Source organism: Manduca sexta, chromosome 15 (genome assembly GCF_014839805.1).
Source record: "Manduca sexta isolate Smith_Timp_Sample1 chromosome 15, JHU_Msex_v1.0, whole genome shotgun sequence".
In the NCBI taxonomy this organism is placed as follows: Eukaryota; Metazoa; Arthropoda; class Insecta; order Lepidoptera; family Sphingidae; genus Manduca; species Manduca sexta.
The window spans coordinates 11,627,096-11,640,472 of NC_051129.1; the positions used below are offsets into that span (position 1 = coordinate 11,627,096).

At 37.7% G+C, this 13,377-nt stretch overlaps 1 non-coding gene across 1 annotated transcript; it reads left to right on the forward strand.

The window, feature by feature from the left end:
- The first annotated feature begins 3,552 nt into the window (after window positions 1-3,552).
- Trnag-ucc lies at window positions 3,553-3,624 on the forward strand. The gene has a single exon. It is a non-coding gene; the product is annotated as a tRNA-Gly (tRNA).
- The last annotated feature ends 9,753 nt before the right edge of the window (window positions 3,625-13,377 follow it).

Here is a 13,377-nt window from a genome sequence, read left to right on the forward strand (position 1 = left end):
CGGTTTGAGCCACTCTCACTACTTATGCTCAATGTACGACAATAACAATAAAAACCATCTTAGTGTAAAATCACCATGGTCATCTTCGGCGCAATAGGGACGGCAGCGGCCTCCTCTGACGGAAGGTATCTAGTCCTCGTTCGCAGCCGCCCCAGCTGGGTGCCGCCTAGTGTAGCCCCGAGCCCGTGTTCTGGTGTAGGCGTCAATGCAGCGTAAGGCTACCAGTCACGCTGCCCAGTCATCCCTAGCACGAATAATAAACAATTGCAAAGTATTCGTATATGTAATAAGTAAACGTTTACATCGTTTAAATATTTCTTCTCTGTTGTCGTCAGACGATATTACACGTCAAAAACGAGATTCGTTCTACTGCTGTCCAAATTCAATTCAAATATTTATGCTAGAGATACTTACTGGACGTTACTTTATTTACGATCAGTTGTAGTGGAATCACACGACCATGACCCTATACAAAGAACTAGACGGTTAAATGTTGAAGACATTTTCTAACCTTTTACACTATGTGCAATTAACTGTAATTAAAAAATACAATGAAAATAATAAAGCCTATTAGACCGAACAGATTCCGAATTACCTCAGGCGGCTACATCAAAAACCCAAACAGAAGTGCAGAATGAAAATGACATACCCCATGACATTTCAACAAAAGGACACCCGAACGCCCCGGACCGGGCCATAATTACCCCGAAACAAAACAAAACACCCCCGGCCATTTGACAATAAGAAAACCAATTAAAGAGCGAGTGCTAAATGTCAGTCGAGGCCCGGGTCGCGGTCCCGTGGATACGATGCGATCTGTCCGCAATTATGGCACAAAAGAATCAATTACACCGCGCGGCGCCGCAAAGCGTAAAGAAAACAATATTGCACTCACAACGCTTACACTTCAACGTTTCCGTGCCTTGCCTTGCGATGCCGCAGGGTTACGAGTCGATAGAACTGACTCCTTTTTGGCAATCGGCTCGTGTAGATGTGGCAGATATAATATAGATTGTTTAGGAAATGGTTCGGTTGGACTATGAATCTTCTGTCAAATAAATCGTTATGATTAGTGGTCAGTTACCTTGCTGCAGGCCTAACATATGCTTTTCCTAAAGGTCAACACCTGTTTCATAAAGGTAAGTAAGGAATCAAATACTATTAATCTATTAGGGTATGCGCTCGCAACAGTCATTATTCTTTACTTATCCAGGGATTAAATGAAACCGAGTCAAACTAAGTTTAAATAAAATAGCTATTGTTTTAAAAAATTATCTTCCTTTTACCTCGTACTGTCTGTAAAAGACAGCAGTGAATATTCTCATAGCTAGAAATATAACAAAGGGCCTAGACAGGATACGAATTTCCTTTCCAAAAAATGGATATAACAAACGGCTAAGATACAAAATATTGGTGGATTGTATTTATAAAAAAAAATGGTCAGGAACTTAAAATGAACTTTATTTTAGTACATAAGACGATAACAAGAGGGTAAAAAAACCGTGCGACTAATCCATTACCCTTAATCAGAGCTAATCTGACGCGACCTATAAAATATGATATGCTGATTCAACATTAACTAGGTTTAAAGAGTGAGCTGTTCACTGCTAGAAGGACATACACAACGCTGCAATCTATATTTTCTATATTTTTGTTCACTTCTAACTATGCGTAAAGCTTAGTTTTGTGAATCAAATAAATAAAACCATTTTTATAAAATTAGATGAAACGAGCAGTTCGCCTGCCTGATAGTAATCGCCACGACAACTTTAAATCCAAACTTACATAAAGGTAACCACACTACTGGTAAACGGAATAAAATATCGAACAGTGGAGACATGTCTCTTGATCGTGATTGATTCTCTCGATCTTCTCGATACTATGACGGCCTGCCTAATTGCTTCTCTACATTCCACATTTATAAATAGGAGTTGCTATCTACAAATTGAATTGATGCATCGGCCGTGCATTACTGCCTATTTTTACTCAATAGTGCCCTTAAATGCAAAGCTCTTGGCAAAAGACGCTTGCGACCTTTTTATCCAATTGTTGAAGGAAGGTAAAGTTATTTTTTTATCAACGTTTCAGCTATTTATTCCTCACTGCAGCTGATGGTAGGAGTTCAGTGAAGCAGAAAAATGTCGACCGGCAAGAGACAAACATCACCAGACGGTGGGCACAGTTATGCCGGCCTGATTAATTGGTTCTTCGCGCTCTATTTGAAGGACCTGAGATTTAATGAAGGAAGGAACACATATGCTGGCAAACTTTTTAATAGATATACGGAGGAAATATGAATTATTTATGTATCGACCCTTGTGGTTTGAAGCGCGATAGAAGCCACCACGCGTGGTTTCGTTAAGGAAGTTTTCTTGCTATTTGCAAGCGCGAGGGTTCAGGCGGTTTCCTCATTCGTTAACCACTAAGACCATCACTGCTTCTTCTCTGTTCAGAGATACAGGCGTATATTTTCGCTGCGCAGGAGTCACGAGACTCCATCGCTATTGTGTCATTCGTGTCATGTCCCCGTTACGTTCTGATATCGCAGGCTTATCGTAATTTAGACTGAATCACACGCAATCTAATTTTTAAGAATGCCAGTTCAATTGTCGCTACTCCGCAAAAGTAAATTAGGTTGATACATATAGACATCCGGCCACGACGTCTCTACTTAAAAGAACAAATTAAGTGTAAACCTGCTGCAGATATTTCTTGAGGTTAGATATAGATAGGTTTTGAGCCTATTTCGTTCTGTAAAAACGATATCATTTATACTTTATATGATATCATATACCAGTGACCACAGTCAAGTTCGAAGTTCCTGATGGTGTTACGTAAGGACTGTAGCGTTCTCCAGACGAGTTACTTGCTCGTCTCTTTTAAAAGGCTTTAGAATCCAATTTACATACCAAACAGCTCGATCCACGCAGTGAGAACCCAAATTGTCATGTCTAAAAGTTTGTCACGTGTGTTTCCGTCTCGCGAGTTCGGCCCTCGTCTCTTTGAGGTGCAGATCAAAGCATACGCGCTTCTATTAGCCCTGATTACAGCGGAGCACTCGAGCGTCCCTCCGCGCGACTCTTGCCGCGCCTCATTGTCTGCCGCGACCGCCTACGGGTTAAGTTAAGATTCGTTGTAGTGTCATTGCAATTTTAATTAGCTTTGATAGTGCAAGGCGGTATCTTAATGCCTTTGAGGTATCTGGATTTGGATTCCGGGTTTTGTGATGTACTGACGCTGTTGCATATCTTTACATATAAAATTCCCCTGGTGCTTCTGTCTGAACGCGAAAAACTTAATAAGTATTGAACAGATTTCTATGACAATTGGTATGGACATCAATTCAGGCCCTGAGTTATTTTTCATCCAAGGAAAATGTATAGCGGGAGTGTTATCGCGCGCGAAGCCGCGAGCGAAACTAGTTAATTTTTTAACAATTCTTTGCAAACTATAATATTTATTAGTTACTCCTTTGTTAAGAAGTATGAAATAAATTAATATTGACATAAAAATTAATGATTCTAAGAATAATTTTTGACAGATATCACAAGGGCGTTGGTGGTGTAATGGTCAGCATAGTTGCCTTCCAAGCAGTTGATCCGGGTTCGATTCCCGGCCAACGCACACTTTTGCTTAATTGGTAGTTTAATATTATATTTTTTAAGCAATTATTTTGTAAAGCTAAAATGTTTTCTTATCTGTAAGATAATTGAATTTTTAATCGGACATTAATTAATTATTTTAATATGGCATGCAGAGGTAAATCGTAGTTTTGCACAAGACTGCATAGATGGCGCTAGTAGTATATTATGTGGATTATGTTCAGTCCATTCTTATTGAGCTTCTTTAAAATAATAATACTTAAAGTAGTTTATACATAATATTATACAGGAAGTAATTTTTCTATGATGAATAAATAAAATACGGGAGTATCATCTTTGTCAATTCTCTTTATTATCAATTCATAATCATTCGTTTAATCATACATTTTTGTTTGAACATTTGTTCCGTATAAATTGTGATGATCTTTGATCTATATTCTATATCAACATCCTCATTCCGAGTAAATCTAAAAGTACGTAATAAACATGTACAACCCTTCTTTATCCATTTAACTTGGACCAGCATTTTCAAATCCGTGTCCCTTTTTACCTTTGCGCCGGCGCGGTCAAAGGTTTAGACTTTGACGTTCCACACTAATTGGCTCCAGAAAAACCTACAGATTTGGCATTTTGTAGTTTATATGCCGAAATAGAGCATACATATACAGACGGACTCAGAACACAGCCGAACAATATATAAAAAATAGATTTCTGTTATTTTAAGTAGTAGGAGTTTTTGGTTTTAATAATGCGGGAAGCAGACATAAATAAAAAAAATACTTGTGTGCAGACTGCAAACCATTAACTATATTAACTTAGTTATTATATGTGTAATATTCTTAACTTACTCTAATAATTTTTTGTTCTAAAGAAGATAAGTTATGTAAACTTATGTCATTGATTGTAGGTAATATTTTAAACATCCATAATACCAGAACAAATAACGACGAGTTGCTGGTCTATACTGTTTATAAAAATGTATTAATCAATGAAATACAAGTCTCCGTGGACACGAGACGGGCAATGAAAATCTTCGAAAGGTCGGGAGAAAAAATTATTGCGAAAACTTCCAATAAGTAGTTTTATTTCAACGTCAAACATCTGCTTAAACATAAAACACTGGTCAGATAGATAAACAATGAACGTAACTTTACACCTAATGACGAAATTGTAATGTATATATAATGAATACCTAATTCTATTTACACAATTTTATACTTGTCCCTATGGACACAATTTTATATTTCCGTGTTTAAGACTTTCTTGAAAACCTAAATCATATCACAGTTAAGCCATTCTGTCTAACAGCGAACCCACACATATAGGTAAGGGATTTAAAACTGTCCAAGTGTGTCCGTTATCTAAGACGTTTGCGGGATTCGGTGGCGGCTCGAGCCCGTGTTTACCTCGGGAAATTAGCGGGACTCCGCTTACCGTCGCCACATTGCTCACGGGAATATTCTGGAACTCTCGCGTTGTAGTTACTTTGTTTACTTTGTAATACTACAAAAGTTTCTATTAGAAAGCAATGTGTGGTACAAGGCATATGTGACGAAAACTCCATGTAACTCAATTCCTGTCGGTAATCCTTGTGTAATGTCCTTTTCGTAATTTATGTAAATCTATCTATCATTATAATGATTTGCCGACCGCATTTATGCATACTAGAACCTATATGTTGTGTCGGGTGACCTTTCGGAAAACTGCAGCCTTCGCCACTGATGAGGTATTGCACTACGCTTGTTATGCTGAGCTTGGTGTTAATTCTTATACTGGCGACTGGTATCATTCGCTGAAATATCTTTCAAACAGTAATACAACTGCTTGTAATGCTTGCACTGCTTGTAGGTATCGATAGAAGGTATGAACACTGTGGTGGTACCTATCCAGTTGGACTCTCGAAATATGTAAATTGAGTGAACATATTTTGACATTAATGAGAAACAGCCGAATATTCAGTTCTCGTTTCGAACTTCGTATTAAAATTGTGGCGTAAATATCATACTTCCTGGAACTTTAGGTCTCCTTTAGTCCTCGTATGAAGGTTTTTTCAACAAAACTAACATCAAAATTCAATTAACTAGTTGATTGTAAAACATCAAAAGAAAGGAATAAGGTAAGGTAAGGTTTGAGCCTTTAGAAATCTCACTCGATTTAGGATATGTCGCGACAAGCTGTCTTTTCACATTAATTTCTACTTTTTTTATGTGAGTACCACGATCACCTGAACCGGCCAATTCACGATAAATATATACTATGGGTTTCAAGACGAGTGACGTCTTATCCAGAATAGTCCTGCAGGTGCGGCAGGAGACGCCGTGGGCGCGACCCACATCCTTTCAGCTCATTTGTCGTATCTCTGTTTGACATCGCAATCGTCTGCGAGTCGCCGCGCCGCCGCCTGCACAATGCACATGTACTGTGACCGCGCCTTTATATACGCTTCTTAATAAAAATCTACATGTTTTAAAGTTTGTAACTTTGTTATGTCTGAAACTATTACATTGGTTTTAGAAACACATTATTAATAGAAAGGTATACCGTTTGTAAATAACATTGGCTTATTTTATTATGACTTGATTCCTTATACTGAGAAAATGTTTAAACGCAAGCGAAATTTATAACTGCTACCTAGATTCTAGGTTATTACTCGTTTAAAACTCATATGGTATTTTTTATAAATTTGCTTAGGTAATGGTAAACGACGACACACAAATTTGTCATTACAACTACAAAAGTAGCGGAACAAATAAAAAACTTCACATCTATACATTAACTTCAATCTTTTTTTTTCTGTATCTAAAATAAAGTAGACTCTTTGAAGTTTATATTATTCATGAAGGAAAAAATTTATGAAGGCACGCAAGTTTAAAGGCGATTTGAATTTCTTTTTAAGCTACTTGTGGCTCTATATATATAATAATTAGAAAGTGATATTTATTACATTTGCCAGCGTGATGCATGTCAAGCCAGCTTACTTCATCATTGGTTTGTATCTTCTTCCAACTGCTTAATAGGTAATAATAATAATATCAGGCCGCTGGGACAGTGCATAACTGTCCCAGTGCTAGGCAGGGGTCTCCTCTACTACTGTCTTACTCCACCACGCCGGCCTATTGCGGATTGGCAGGCTACACACACCTTTAAAATTCCGTTAGAGTACATCTCAGGTATGCAGGTTACCTGGCGATGTTTTCTTTCACCGTTAAACCAAGCGATAATTTACAAAGAATACACACATTCTAGAAAAGCCAGAGGTGCGTGCCTTGGGTTTGAACTTGAAGACATTCGTCTCAGTAGTCTGTTCCACACCCACTCAGTAGCCTATTGCCGCTATCATTTCCACCTGTGCTTACTTCACTCTAACTTGTGATCAACACATTTTCCATTTGGCTTTAATTTACTAGGCACTTGTAGTTATACATAGAACTAGACTAACAACAATACCGAGAAGCTATGAGTTTGGGTAGTAATTGCAGGGGCAGTTGTATGCAGTACATTATCAGCGGTGAGTACCAGCGAGGAGCACTCGAGCGGAGTCGCGGGACACGACGAGTGTTCAGTGATATTCATTAAACAACACCGCGCGGAAACAAAAACGAGCGGTGGGGTGCGACACGAGGAGGAGGTTACTTCGCGGCTATTTTATTACTGGTTTTGCTCGCGGCTTTGCCTGAAAGTGTTTAAGTGGAAAAAAGCTCTGACGAAAATTATGTTTTTTATGTAAGAAGTAAATGCAAAAAGTCACTATTACTTATAATGATACTAATCACGTTTTTCCAGGTACGTCAAAGATCATAGATGAAAATTCGAATTTATAATTAAAAAAAAAGATCATGGATGGCACATGAAATTTTTTAGGGGGGCGTATAAGCGGGTTTTTTAAATTTAATTCTTGAAACTTTTTCAACTTATGTTAATACTGAAAAAATCAATACAAACCAAAAACTTATCTTTAACTCACTGTAACTTATCTCGTTGCAGGAACGTAACTTGTGTCGTGTGTCCCGCCGCCGCCAACCGCCCCAGCTACTCGAAGCCGCACCCCTTCGACCTCTGGCGCTCCACTAAAAAGTCATTACGGCCGCTTTGATCTGCGCCGCGCGTCTCCTTTGATCGCGCCGCTTCCACTGCCCACTTGTAACTATTGGCTATACGATGAGCCGACAGATCGCGGATGACGCAAAACTTATAAAATGTTTGTTTTTTGCTTTTCATTTTTATGGTTAAGTATTTTATGATCATTCGGAATACTGCGCGTTACATCATCATTTTTATATGAGCTTAATGAATTTAAATTGCAATTTTTATTCAAATTTCAAGGCTTCATATTATTCAAGATTCTGAAATGCGAAGTTTATCACTAAATAGTTTTAATAGTTCACGAGTTAACATCATCATTTTCATCACTAAATATCCGTAACAAGGCAGTAGTAGACAGTAAAAATGAATGACGCCTTACGTTCTTGGTACGCGAAGCACTCGGAGTCGTTGCCATCTGCTCAGATAATTACCCGTTGCTTTGACAGTGGCCGGGTCGTTACCTCGCTGCCAGCCTACTTACCTTTGAGCTGAGCTCACATGCTGATTTTGTAATTTTCAATTGCTACATTAGGAATGTGAAGAGGCTAATTTCGCTTTGCTTTTATCTTTTTAGGCGTTCTCCGTATAAGTTTGTTGAAGTTTTGTAGAGTATGGAAGCGGATGAGCGCTACTGCGATGTTGTGTGGAGTGTGATATTGTTATTAATTTAAATACATATGTGGCCATATTCGGGAGCTGAGTTAAGATGCTCATCAACTTTAGCGCCGAAAAATGGAAGCCACCATTAAAGCACTGAAGCTCATCTCATTGAAAATGCTAACTATATAATCAACAAAATCGATGCTCCAAATTATTTGGAAAATCAATGACACTAATTAGAAATTTTAAACGATTAAATGTGTTGTCAAATTTTCAATACGGAGTTATCTCTAGATGTAAAGAAGAAAAAAGAAAAACAGTGACAACACTAATTCAACCGTGGTGGTAAACTTTATAAGAAATATCAATGAAAACCAAAAGATTCGCGAAGCATATCATTCTGATTACTTTGAATGGCAGAGACCCGCGTCCCTAAAGTTAAACTGATGTTATATTTTGATACAGTCCCGTGAGTTTGAAAGACTGTCAAGAGATCCTTCCGAGCCAATGAGCCGCGCCGGCAGGTGCCTCGATGCGATTCACGGCGGAAGAATTCGTATCACGTGACAGGTTGACATTTTTGCGGTTCGCTTTTCTTGTTCAAATGTAATTTCTTTGTTAGTGGGTAAAAAAGGAGGGGAAATATAGATACGTTTTGACTGGAGTGAGCATTGCGTGAAAGCCGCAGTGGCTCGTGTTGAATTATGTTTGCTGTAATTTAATTAATTTTAGGCTACATTTAAGCATCTATTTTTCTAAATATTCATATGCTCCAAAAGCAGATGGCAGTTAACTCTATCGGTATTACTTATTTATTTTATTTGTTTATAAAACACAAAACAGGTTACAATCATGTATAAAACATATTATGACATGAAAAATAATTCCTGAATAATAATAATAACCCAAAACATGTGCTCTAGAAAGTAAAAGTTAAGACCAATGTATGTATATACCGGATATCATAGCAAAAATTTTGAATTTTAAGACACTTGGTTCCAATAAGACCGGTATTATCTTGGAGTATCGAAAGTTTCGACTCTGTCACTGATCGACATTATACTGTGTCCTCACACTACTCACCACTAGATCTAGTACATAATAACATTGCTAGCACTCTTTTAATAATAATTTTTTCACTAGTCAATTTTACAACCGTAATTTGGTAGTATTTTTAAGGGTTTCACGGGTTACAACACTTATTGCATACCAAATATTTTTAGTTCGAACAGACATTTTAATACTTTTAGTTCGAGCCTGCTCACAATAATTGTCTCTCTACTATTCTGAGTAAAAAATACTTTATAAGAACAAACATCGTATGATGTTTTGATGATGATCAGCGTAATGTAGTAGTTACAAAAGAATAGACACTAAAACGTCTATCAAAGAGCCTCATAGATATCTTCTGCAAGGAAACCATCTTAGTATCCGTGGGATATCCCAGCTTTGTAGTAAAAAGTCGTTTAAAGAGGTATTGTCGCAGTATTATGTTTTTTTTTGTTGGATTCACTTGAAACCAGACAGTATGAATCCATCCTTACCTCTAGCATTAAACCCGAGTAATCTCCACATATCGCAGCCGTCAACAATATTTCCATTGACCTATAAGCTTGTGCAATCGAAAGAGTCTCTTTTGAGTCCCCGCGCTCGGCACGAGAGGGGGGAAGAGTGCAGGCGCGAGGGGGAGCGCTGAGGATGCTCTGCAAAGGGAATCCTTGATGAGCGCCCGTCGCGAATCGCGCCAGAGTAGCTCCCGCCCGCGAGTTTGCGTGAAATTGCTTGTTTTGATGCTCTGTATATCTTTGCTTATTGATACTGGTTTATAGGGATATTTATGGATCCTCGATCCCGGTTATTATTGAATGTGAAAGTTTGCGGAGTTGTTTGGGCACGAATTAATTCCTGAATGGTTCGCTTAGACAGATACTCGTGCGATAAATAGATATGGACGGAATTACTTTACTAATTTGATTACTTTAGATTTGATAATGCGCTAGGTTTTGAGTTCATGAAATTATATATCACAGAGCTTTATACAATACTAGGTATTGTTCGGGACGCCAGCACCATCTATTTAAAAAATCTAATAAATAATTTCAATTCTATTCTATCCGTCTATCAATTGTCAATCAAATCCATTAAGCTGTTTTTGAAACATTCCAACATCCAAAAATTTTCACAACCTTTCCCATATATATAATATTAAAAAGAGTAAGAAGTAAGATAATATTAGTAAGTTAAACTTTTGTTCCCGGCTCCTCCCGTATTTGTGTTGAGGCCGTATTTTTTGCGAAAGTCCCGGGATAGATTTCCCATAGCGTTCTCATCGAGGATACAGAGCAGCATACATTTTAATCCAAGGTTTGACATATTCTGGATCCCAAATTCTATCCAAATCTGAGATTTTTAACCAATTTGCAATATAAATAAATTTTCACTTTTATACCATCATTTCTAGCTAGAATACCGATGAAAAAGACATTACTAGGACAGATAGTAGGGACATATTACTGGAAAACAGAAGTTTCGGCATCCACGTCAACAGGTGCTTGACGAAATTTCAAATGAATTCAATCAATAAAGTTCGTTTAAATCTCTAGTCGGACTTTAATAAACTATTTTTTTTAGAGATTGGTTTTGAGAAATCTTTCGTGATAAACTTTTTTATATATTCTAATAGTTATTATTTAATATTTTATCAATATAGTTGTTCACAGTTTGTGAGTACTAAAAGGATAAGTCTAGTATCGACTTCATAACTCTTTATCGTTAACAAGTTTTAAACCATCTTCAAGAACTTTCAGATCGATTCTTCACGGTTTGTCTGTCGTTCTCACATGCACCCCTAGCTTCCCTCGGGGTCGTGTTGTCTCTATCTCGCTTACGGAATAATATATCGTCGTCCTTTTCCTTGCAAACGTCATTGCGTGGCGCATTGTCTAGGATAGAGTTTCAAGGCAATATGAATTTTAATTTCACCCCACTTAGGTTTGAAATTAGAATGCGGGTACGACGTGAAAAGGAAATTGGCATTTACATCGACAGTGGAAAAGCGAGTTTTCCTCAGCAAAATTTGAAAATGGAATCCGAATATATAGCACGGCAAAGTTGAGTCTGCCGGTGGGGCCGAGTCGCTTATGTTATGATAAGGTAAGAATTCGCGTTCGGCGAATGTAAAGTTAATTTGGTCGCTTTGTGCGTTGGAAACACGCCGGCCGGCCGCATTCGGCGAAATGTACCGGCACGCGAACGTTTTTGTTGTACATTATTTTTTTATATTTTTCGAAATGTGACGTTCGATTTTTGAAATGTCACCCCTTCCGTGCGGCCAGTGTGATGTTTTAGTAATGTGAAGCAATTAGTGCGGCAACGTGAACGTTGTTAATCGGTGGCCTGTGTTTGTATACGAAATTAGAATTAGATTTGAAAAATAAATTAGTTTTACATGTTATTAAGTGCTTATTAGAATCAAGTTTATATTCTCAACAAGTATTTTAAGATTTCATCTAAAGGAATTAAAGGTAAGAATTTATTTTAATTTAAAATAAGAACGCATATTGTCTATGTTTGGAAGTGTGTTGTGTGGTTAGGAAATGTGCAGGAAAAGGCTGCAATTTTGCAGTGGTGTCGCGTGGGTCGTTGACCCCCGGTCGTCATGGCAACCGCGGTGGCTACCACGTGCGCGCCCTTCACCCCGCGCCTTGCCCCCCACCCCCGCCCGTCCGCTGATTGCCGGGATTGCCTTTGGGATGCTTTTCAGAATAACATTTGCTGATGTCTGTTTGTTTATTTGTTTGAATCTTCAGTAATATTGGTTTGTAAATAAAACTTACTTAACGAGTTTAGCTTAGAGCAAGACAACATTTCATGTTGTGTATTTATTATACGCTTAACGATTTTCCAATACGTAATATTTCCGAAGAAATATCTCACTGAATATTTTAAAAGTAGGTACAATGCGTAATCTAGATTACAACTCGAATGAACTCACGCGAACTTATTGTTTGCTATAGAAGCTGTGTTCGTGTGATTACTAAGATTAAGGCTAAACATCCAAATTATCTTTTCATTGAACATTTCCTTATAGCTCGAAAAGCAAGACATCTACTGTTAGCATTGTTTTATATTATGATGACTTTGACGAGGTACTGTTACCTTACTACCTATTTAATATAGTTAACATTATGTTATACAACAAGATAAATGAAAGTAAACGTATAAATAACAGCAAAATAATTTAAAGTAGTAATCCATGTTCTCTACCTACCCATGTGGAGGGTATACTTGTTATAAAGTGGTATAGTTTTATAGCCACTGACTGATGCCCCCATTAGCCGGCGCGATGTTAAATACTAGGGGTGTTAACCACTAACCCCTTTACTGGTCGATTGTTAGGTATCTTCACCAGTACCAGATATTTGTGAAATATATATCGCTTAGCCTTAGGAGATATATTATGGATATCTGTAAGGTATTGTAGTTGAATTTAGCAAGGCATTCCAGTTCACTTGCCAATTGCTGCCACCATGGAGTCCAATTTTAAAGTGACGCGCAATAATTCAAACAAATACTACAGATAGTTGCTATACAAAAGGGGGATCTGTGGAATAATTTCCCAAGACTCACCGCTGTCTCCTTCTTGCCGCTTGCCGTCTTCGAAATAGAATATAGGCTTATAGCGTAGGTGTATTTACATTATGGAACTCGAAATCTGATCTCTTATAATGAGCGTAATACGCAGTAATTTGTCAATAATTAACAGGTTTGGTGGCTAGGCCTGTTTTGTAGTCAATAGTGATGCTCACCATTACTTTGACGACCTATTCGTCTCACCTCAGTGTACCGTCTGATAGATCATCTCTGCTAGTCGCTTCACAGATTGTATTAGAGCCTTAGCTACGTATAAATTATTTTAAAGGTGCATAAGTTTCTAATGCTATTGATTGTAATGATTTATCGCGGCTAATTACTCCAGTTTATGTTGATAATGTATTGATAAACAAGTGTAATCACGGTATCGAGCGGATTATTTGTTAATCCGTACTAATCTTGTATTGCGCGTGAGTTTATCCATTTGTTTGTTACATAT